This window comes from Frankliniella occidentalis, unplaced genomic scaffold (assembly GCF_000697945.3).
Source record: "Frankliniella occidentalis isolate FOCC.00 unplaced genomic scaffold, Focc_3.1 Scaffold91, whole genome shotgun sequence".
Lineage (NCBI taxonomy): Eukaryota > Metazoa > Arthropoda > Insecta > Thysanoptera > Thripidae > Frankliniella > Frankliniella occidentalis.
Genome location: NW_026267220.1, coordinates 739,921 through 749,764, shown reverse-complemented (window position 1 = coordinate 749,764; position 9,844 = coordinate 739,921). Strand labels below are relative to the sequence as shown.

General features: G+C 52.1%; 1 protein-coding gene across 2 annotated transcripts in view; it reads right to left on the bottom strand.

Moving 5' to 3' along the window:
- Window positions 1–9,844, bottom strand: part of LOC113204832 (uncharacterized) — a 35,647-nt gene that overhangs the window by 18,523 nt on the left and 7,280 nt on the right. Inside the window, exon 1 of one of the 2 annotated variants that reach the window (XM_026420158.2) lies at window positions 9,571–9,760. The exons of the other annotated variant lie outside the window; for it this stretch is intronic. The gene's annotated coding sequence lies outside the window, so the exon portion shown is untranslated. Of the gene's footprint in view, window positions 1–9,570; window positions 9,761–9,844 lie in introns of those variants that run through there. 2 annotated transcript variants of the gene reach the window in all.

Sequence of the window (9,844 nt, the reverse complement as noted above, 5' to 3'; positions counted from 1 at the left end):
TATAATCTTATAATCATTCTTATAATCTCATAATCACGCTATAATTCTTATAATCTATACTCAAAAGTACACGGCTGAGGCGAGTTGCAGACCCCTCGTGGATACAAAATTGTCTTTTCCCATTTAATTTAAGCTGTGCAAATCACCAACACCGAAAAGTAGTATTACTGGCGCAAGAAATGCGATTGAAACCTGCAAGAAATAATCAAAGTCCTATTCTACTTGGTGTACAAAGTAAGCTAGCCCGCTCGCACGTCTGAATCCGGTATAGTGTAACTAGCAAAAAAGGACAGCGCAGATCACCCACCCTTAATTGTTTCATACCGCAAAAACGAACTTTGGTTCACAGATAAAAATCTGATAAAACGTTATTTATTTCAAACTTCACTTCACTCCCCCAGAACTGAAAATGTTATCTAGGAGGCAATAAGAAGTTGAAAGAGCGAAAACGATGTAAGAGGAAAAACCAAAGCACCACACACAATGGAAACCCAAGTGCGTTAATGTCGTACACTTATAGGTGTGTGAATTTCCATGCGTACACTTGCACGATGAATGATTGAATGTTTCGCTAAATTTCACACATCTATCCCAACAAGTGAACGAACGGAAATTCACACACTTGGGTCAGCTGTGGGTGGATCGCTGACCTCTACCTCCATCACCTGGACCACTCGTTCGGCCGGAGACTGGGCCCATAGTCCAGAGCAGCGCCACCACCGCCTTAGCAAGCGGAACCACTTTTTCTTGGGCCGGCCGGCGCGAGGACGTTGTTACGCGTGTCGGGCAGAGACGGGGCGCGGGACGGGACGAGCGTGACATCGACGTGACATCGGCCGCGCTCACTTTTTGGCCGGAGTCGATTTTCCACATTACTTTCTCCGTCGGGGCCCCGCCCTGGCTGCCCCGCCCTCCGCGCCACGCCGCTGGACACAAATATGCGGGTAAGTGGCCGGCAGCCCGCCCCGCGCCCCGCCGCGCCCAGCAGCTCACCGCTCACCGCGGGAACGACGTGAGCCAGGCTTAGCGAACGGTGGGAGAGCTAAATATTTAGCCTCCTGCTGCACAAAATAAAATTGTAAGGTATCGTGCACCAATGTCACTAACAATTTGCTGCGCTGCGAATAAAATTTTAAACCATCTCCGTCTTTCACTCATTAACCAAAAGTAATGTGCAACCAGTAAACACTTGTAACCAATGTGCAACTCCAAGTTGTGCACTTGCAAGTATGGAACTCGGTAGTGTATCCCGCACAGTGTGAGGCCTATGCAGGGTGGGTTTCAGACCCTTTCCCTGCTTTGGTTATACTGTGCCGCGTGCAGCGGTGCATCTCCTCATGAGGACCGACTTGCCTACCGTCGTTTACCGTGCCGCCTTATTTGAGGCAACCCACCCACACGCGGTACGGTGGGCAGTGACACACGGGAACATAGCTACTAAGTTGAACACTGGATTGTGCACAAGTAGGAGTTGCACACAAGTATGTACCGGTTGCACATGTAATTTATCAGTATTCTCATCTTGAATTATTATTATGCTAGGAAAAATATCTTTAAAATTCTCAACAAGCTTAACACTGAAAAACATATCTGAATTAACGACAATCTTCTATCAGCAAGAAATATTCCTATCGATGCTAACAGATAAAAATATTGCAATAAAATGTCTCATCGAGGAATGTCATAACTTGCCGAATAAAGTCTCGTACACCTGTTGGAAACTTAAAAATCGAACATGGTTCTGCAATTTTGAAGTTTCAACGCGAAGTTCTGCAGTACACGGGGCATGTTTTTCCTATCATTAAAAAATCCCAAGATAAAATTCCGCAGGGGGGAGCTAGTCTGCGCTGGGCGAATGATCGGCTGTGAGACGTAAAAATGAAACCGTGCCGCCGCGGCCCGTTCTTCGCGCGCCCGCTCCAGCGGCTCCAGCACCCGCTCCAGCGCCCGCTCCAGCGCCACACCGCCCAGGACTTAGATGTGGCGTGGCGAGGAGTGGCGCCCCGCGATCCGTTAAATAAACTGAGAAAGGCTCTCCTGGCCAGGCACGCCATTCCAAGAGCCACACCGGCCGAACGAGACCTCGATACAAGGCTCAAACATAAACAAGACCTGCTGGCTACACTGACAAACGGAAAAAAATGTCATGCAGGAAGGGGGAAAGAAGAGGTTCAAAAGAACTCCGTTCTGTCCAAACATTGACACCCAGAGAGAGAGAGGTCACGTACTAGCGGCCGCACCTGCTGTTTGGAAAGGCGGTCGGCTGACCTACCAGAGAAAGACACACTGGAAAGGGGAAAAAAGAATTGTTCAAGTCGGGGTGTTCTGATAGAGAATATACATTTTTTGGTTTTAAAAAAATACGGTTTGATGAAGTTAGCGCACTTTGCGTTTTACTCGCATGAACCAAAGTTGTTGCCTAGCTTCAAATTGTACCAGCCACACTCCACAGATTTTTTTTACTGGTGGGAACTAAACATTTTCCGTCGGAAACAAAGTCAGACGCATAAAACAACCGTCTCGTGCCCGGCAGAAAAAAGTACCCCAGTGCAGACATACGGCGATATGCCATCTTCTTCCCCTTCTTGTTCTCTAATCTTCAGTAGAAAAAAACCGTGCGCTTTGTGGCACAGTGGGGTACAGAAACAATTACAGAGATGGCCATGCACATAATGAGTGTCCCTCGGTCACCACCGCACAACCGTTGGACCGCAGCATAGCGCGGCCAGCCGGCCGACCGGCAGCAGGCCAGCAGGACACGGGCAGCCAGCAGCAGGCAGCAGGCAGCAGGGCTGGACACGGCCGGATCGCAGTGCGGGACGGCTTGGCTTGCCACAGGATTGTGTACCCCTTACGGAAGGTGGACTCGCAAACAGGGGAAACACACTATTACTCTGACGACGCCGCGAGTGAGGGGAAGAAGGGAACCATCATCCGCCGCTCGTCCGCCAATCCTTTTCATTCATTCAAACCAAAGAGAGTCGCTGCTATGGAGCCGGCGCGGAGGTCCATACTCTGTCCCCTGCTGCAGGCAGGATGCGCGCGCTGCCACTCCCTTGCGCACTCGTCGAGGCACTCGTCCTCGCACGCGGCCTACTTCTCATTCGCTTGGGAGCCGCTGCTGCTGCTTCTGCTGCTGCACCGAGGCGCCGTCATGCGAGCGAGAGAGCCCCGAGTGGTGGTAACGACGGGCGGAAGCCATCAGGCTACCGGCGGGCCGGCGAGCTGCTGCAGCCGGGCTGCACGGAAACGGACATTCTCATCATGCGCAACGCAACATGACGAGAAAACCCGGCCAATAGCATGCAAACGCACAAAACTGCGCTCTAGGCTTATTATTTATGAAGTAAAAAAAATATTGCTAACTTTCTGTCCTGGCTATAACTGACTGCTATTTTTTTGAGCTCAAATATGGGTAAAGGTTGTGTCAGGCCGCGGCGGCACTTTCCCTTGATGAGCACATTGAGTCATTGGCGCCGCACTCACCGCAGGGACAGGGACCGGGAGCGCCACGCCCCGCCACGCCACGCCCTGGCGACGCGTCGTGACTGGGGCGTTAGCCAGGCGTTAGCGCAAAGTGATAATCCGATGGCAACCGCAACAACCAAACACTAGTGCTGACGCAAAACGACGGCAAATGCGCCGGCGGCGGCAGGAACCGGAAACGGAAGTCGCGCATAACAAAACGCTTTGTCGATTCTTTTTAAAAGGGGCTTAATTTAAAAAGGCGGCAATTATTAAAAGGTGCCTACTTTTTTAAAAAGGCGTCTAATTTCGCACGGGTTCGCTGGGCGCATGGGACTCAAGAGGACACAGAGACCGGGTGCAAGATGGCCAGGCCGGTGAACAACTGCCGTAAACCAAGATAAGACGGGGCTGGAGCGCCGGTGCGTCGCTAACGGAGCCGCGAGCAGAGCTATCGCAGGTGCACAACACAAAGACCCTCAGAACATCGCTGGACACATCTCATTTGTAATAAAATAGTTATCACAATACCACAAGAAAGAGGTTGCAAAACTATCATTGACGTCAAAAGACGGTGGCAACATAAAAGAATAACCTGCAATGGGTGCCCGATACTTTTCTGTTTTTTCTGGCATTAAATGAAATGGGAGAGAAAAGTCACACTTGGAAAAGTTTCGCCGAAAACGATATCTTCGTAATATATGGGATCGCAATTTTAACGAAGAGAGTAGTCTCTCAGCGCGACCCGTCCCATTCATTCTAGCTGTGGCGGGCGGGGCGGTGGGGCGGCGCCCGGTACCGACCCGGCCCGCCTCGGCCAGCGAGGAGGCCCCGCGAAGATCGTTTCTGGGTATCGGTGTCATCTCCAGCGAAAGAAATCACCTGATGCTAACCACGCATCGATTTATCACGGGATCTTCTCTCTCCTTCTCCTCCCTCTCTCTCTCTTTAACTCCCTTGGGGCTCACACCGCACTCTGCACCGCGGACATCTTGCAAGTCATGACTTTTCCCGACTCCTCTCCACCACTGCCCCCCCCCCCTTTCTTTTCGCCACTCCGAGTCAGGAGGACACCACAGACACGGAATGAAAGGTTACGGTAGAGGTGCCCCCTCCCCTCTCCTTCGACAGGTGCACGTTACACTCGGAAAAAGTGCACAATACGATGGTTTACATGCGTGAGCTATACTCACAAATAATACTAGCCCTTGAATTAAGTACAGTATTAACAATCAATGACGTTTCCTGACGACTTAGTTTCTCGAAATACAACACATTGACCATTATGTGACGCTATCTTCATCCTGGTCCTGGTACAAGAATTACGCCGTCCTACAGTAAAATTACAATGTTTAAAAGAAAAGAGAATGTCACGAATCATCAGGACGACAATTTTTAACAGTGCGGAACTTAGCGAGTTCTGCATAAAGCTGCAGGCGGCCAGAATTCACATTTCAACATCATCATGGGGCATATAAAGGCAGACGATGCGCAGACGAGGAGAGCGCCGAAGTGGGCGCCGCGGAGACAAAAGAGAGGACCTACCTACCTACCGCGGACGCGCCGCCCAGACTTTCGCTCTGCAGCCCATAGCCCCGCAGCCCGCGCAGCCCGAGCAGCACCGCCCCAAACCCCACAATCAGCCATTCACGGGGAAGGTTTCACTCTAACGCGGCGTGGCGGCCGCATGGGCGGCCCGGGAGGAAGTCCACAAAGGGACGCTGCTCGCCGGGAGAGGTCGCGGCGCTACATGCCCGCGCCATGCGCCAGCGCAGCTGCGGGGTCACCCCGAGCGGCTCGCAGCAGTGCACTCCAGTGACCTAGTCGCCAGCCACGCCACGCCCGGTCACAGAGGAAATATATACCACTTCCGCCGGCCTGAGCCAGTGAGGGAGAAACGTCGGTAATAAGTGTGAAAGGGACGCAGCGCAGTTAGCGTCGACAAGGCGTTGCTGTTGCTAGTCTAGCTAAGCTAGGCTCAAGTGATTCTCGACGAAAAGAAGATTCATTACGAAACAGGCATATTACGAAGAAAAATTCTGCTGCTCAGAAAGCTTAGCTGCCACCGCCATACAGAATCAGTCCAGACTATCACTGACCGCATACGTACTTCCTCAGGAAGCCATCTTGCCATACCTAACTTTTAACATCTTAGTATTGGAACGGACGTCTTTCCCGATCTTTCCTGTCTGTTTGATTGAAACGCATATTTTACAAAGGCGACGGTACACGCGCGCCGCTATACCTCACTCGCTCACACGTGCACGAGCGCACACGTGGTCGGGACAATGGGTGCAGCGTGTACGGCGTGGCGCCGCCGCTTTCGATGTGATCGACGAGTAACAAAGGAGCGCCGCAGAGGCGAGAGAAACAGAGCGCGCCTCGCGCCTCGTGCACGGCCAAATAAGCGACTGCGCGTCGAAATAACGAAAACTGCTCGGAAAACTTAGCCAATTCTATGCTTTGATTTTCAAATAAGTTTTCCCGTGCGGCGCGCCAACTTTATTCCTAACGGAAAGAAAACGGCAACACACCAATGTCAGATTAAAACACGCGCATTGGTACAAGCCAGGAAAAAAGCATGAACTAAATCACGAACGGTCTGGACCAAATGGCGCTCAACCACCGTGCCATGATGAGGGAGAAACTGCATGGTAAACACTAGATTTACGGAAAGGATACCCCTGCTGACATCTATGGAGTTCACTGAAAACCAAGTACTCAAGATTCTACCGAAAAAAAAAGTGTTAAGCAGGCGATATAGACAAATCGACCAAATTGAGCATATGAGTGATGCTATCTGGAACTGTACACCACTGTAGTAGAGCGCAATATGGAAATGTACTTCAATTTCAGCGAGAAACTTTGCTTCAAAATCGTTTGCAGTGTTACAACAGTGAACGGTCTCTATGCACAACACCTCCACAGATCGTCAGTCGACGGAGGCTTGCCTGAAGGGTCACACACCGTCCTCCTTTGACTGCCGCTGCCTCGGGCAGCTCCGTGCCTACATCGTAGCTGCGCCAGCTGCACTCTGGAGAGAGAGAGAAATCCTCGAGACTCTATCGCGTCTCTCTATACGCCTGCCTGACATGCCTTCCCATAGCCTGTGGGGTTTCTTCGCGACGCGATGATGGTGTCTCTCTTGCACGGCCGGCTGGTCACTCTGTTGAACCACCTGCCTCCCTGCCGGTATACGGTGTGGCGGGGCGGGCGGGGCGTAGCGGTACCAACACACACATGACCCCGCAGCGCCGCCACAGCCGACCTCGACATTGGATATTCACCCCGTGGGAGGCAGCGACCCGTTCTAGAAGGCTTGCCACGGGCGCGACAGCAATAAAGAGAGAAAGGAAAACAATACAGCCATTAAAAATTCTGTAGAATTTAGATCACGCTCCAAGTGTCATCTGTTCGCGTTTGAAGACGCAAATGAGATAAATTATCAACAAAAGCAGATCATTTACACCGGTAAAAGCAAGCAGCTATTCTAGATCACTTAAAATTCCAAGAAACCACAAGAGTTACTAAACTTCCTCAATTAATCGGCCCGGACCCATATTCACAATGAGGAACAATCCGCATTATATGAGCAGTTCTCAAAACACACGGAGAAAGTTCTTTAGAGTTTTCATCTTTTCCTCGCAGTAGCTTGCAAATAGCCTCAAAAAATCAGATTTTTTTCTTCACCGTTTAAGGAGCAATCGATCGATAGCCGAGTCAAGCCGATAACGAGATGTTACGAAAAGGGCTTCTTCTTTTGCGCATTTCTTGCCCCAGTCGGGTGTCGCGTTCGCGTCACGCGGCGCCGATCCGATACACTTTCGGTCCGCCCAGGCACGCGACAAACCGCACGACGTTTCACGCCTCACTAGTCGTGGCATCCGCGGCGCCGCATAATGCCGGTAGAAGGAGGAGGAGAGGGGGAGGAGGAGACTGGGTGTTGTGCGAGAGGTGGTCGAACCTTTCCCCAGCCGCCCATTCAAAAGCCGCGCTTCCCTCACCTGCCGCCCCTCTCTTGCTCTCTAGTCAAATTCAGAACAAAAACATCAATCATGCATTCAAATTTCACGATGTAAAAGCTAATAAGGGGAGAAAAAAAGCTTGTCAAATATCATAAGCTGAAGGTAAGAACAATTTGCTACCTATACTGAAGTATTTTTAGAGGAAGGTTATCATACATTTGCTCATACAGGTGTATTAAATAATTGCATTACGTAGTTTGCTCCTAAAGATAACATTTAGCTCAGGGAACAGTTTGAGATAGTAATTACAAGTTATGTTTACTGGTCTACTTCTACTTCGGCGGACCCTAACATGTCCAAAACTGTGCTTTTTTAGGGCCCTCACGCTGGAATCGGCCGGACTTGAGAAGTCGTGACTGCAGTTGCATAGAAACGTGCCGCGCCGCTGTCGAACCCCCGCATTGACCACTAATAATAAATGCTATACGACAGACTGTGAAAGCCACACCGCCCGCCACACACTGTGGTGTATGAGGGGCCACAGGGGTCCTTCCCCACACCGCTGCCACAGGCTCCTGGGCACAGGCCCCTGCGGTCTCGCGCTTGGTCTTCCCTCTGCCGGTCCCGAGGGAAAGTCCAGCGGCGGCAGCAGCAGCAGCAGCAGTGGCGGCTCGGCGGAGCGGACCTTAGAGAGGAATGTCACCGGCGCCGAGGACCACGCCCGCCCACTCCGATTCAAGCAACTAGCCACTCCAATCTGCAGAGGAGGTCCTTGCTTGTCACCTGCTCTATGAAGTCTCGCTTTATGGTTACAACCGCAACCAGCAGCATTTCGTTGTCACATTTTTCGTATGGACAACGCAGTCAAAAACGTACAGTCATGTTCCCTCATCAGTTTTTCGTAGCGAGTAGCGCCGTTCCCGACTCGTGGGCGGTGTGGCAGTGTGTGCACGCGCGATGCGCTCTCGCTGCAGGTGGGCCGGGCGCGCACCAAGTGCAGCACAAGTGCAACCCTAGCCGGCGGCGCCCCAGACGCCTCGCCACGCCAGCCACTTCCTCGGCGTAAAGAGAGCTGAACCGGCGAGGCGCTGCTGCTGCTGCTGCCAGCACCGGACGGGCTTGGTCAAGCGTGTGGTCCATTTCGTCCGTCCGTTCTGCCTGTCCGTCCGCCCGTCCGTCTGCACCACCATGTGCACCGACTGAAAGTCTCGTCAGAGCCGGACCGGCGAACGCGGGCATCGCAGCTCGCCGACCCCGGCAGGCAGAAGAATCACACCGGGTGACAGCTTAAAAATGACTTCCGCGTGGACAGCAAAGACAGCGCAGCGGCAGCGCTCGCCATTGTATGGCGCAGGTGGCACAGCGGGTGGTCCCACCTCATCCTCACCTCTCGAAATATTCGCACTCACGCGTACAGAGTTGCCTCCCCCCTCCTTTTCATATCCCTCCCCCCCCCCTTTCTCTCTCTCTCTCTCTCCCTGTCTGCAGGAGGAGACTTGAACGCTGGACCCTAAGATGCGCTCCAGAAGCAAAATCAACACGAGAGTGATGATGGTACCGCGCACATATAGCGAGTACAGACAATGTGATGAATGCAATGAGGAATATAATGATCATGATCGACACAAAAAGTGATTTATATTACATTATTGAGCCTGCATGATTTGACTTTTGAATGGCATCTTCTCTGCTAAGCATGAGGATTGGCGGTTAAAATTAAGTTTGATGATAAAATTAGGGAAATGATTAGCTGTGATAACCATGGTATGGATGGCTCAGGGGCTACCAAAAATGTGGTTGAGACAACAATCACCAAGTGGGCAAAGCCTCGGTCCTCCCATTCATGTGAATGCTGCATCAACCTATTTTTTTATAGTAGTTCCGATCCGGAGCTAACCAAACTATGGTCGCTACAGTTTTACATTTTTATCTGAGGTAAATTGGCACAATGAGGGATGAGAGTGCATGGTTAACCACGCGCTGTATATTCCACATGGTGCACGATGAGTCTTCCACACCGCTATACTCCGAGTCCTGATGGTCCAAGAGTAATCCACAACGCGACTCCACCAGGCCCGGGCCGGGCTACATCCAGGGGGATGATGATGATGATGACCACCGTGGGAATGACGGCACTTACCGGCGAGTATCACGCGTAAATGAAGGGTATTCCAAGGGGCCCAAAAGGGCGAAAAATCACACGCACACACGCACGCACCGCACTGAGTGTCACGCACGCACACACTCTCACACACAAGTCACTTCGCGCCGCTCCACACACTCGCACACCGCACGGCCTGCACTGGCCGATGTCCGACAGAACACTGAGTCTCCGCGGCGCACGCTGCCGCCGGCCGCCCGGCCGCTGCCCCCCCGCCCGGGCTGGGCCCGGCGCCCCCCCACCACGCGCCCGG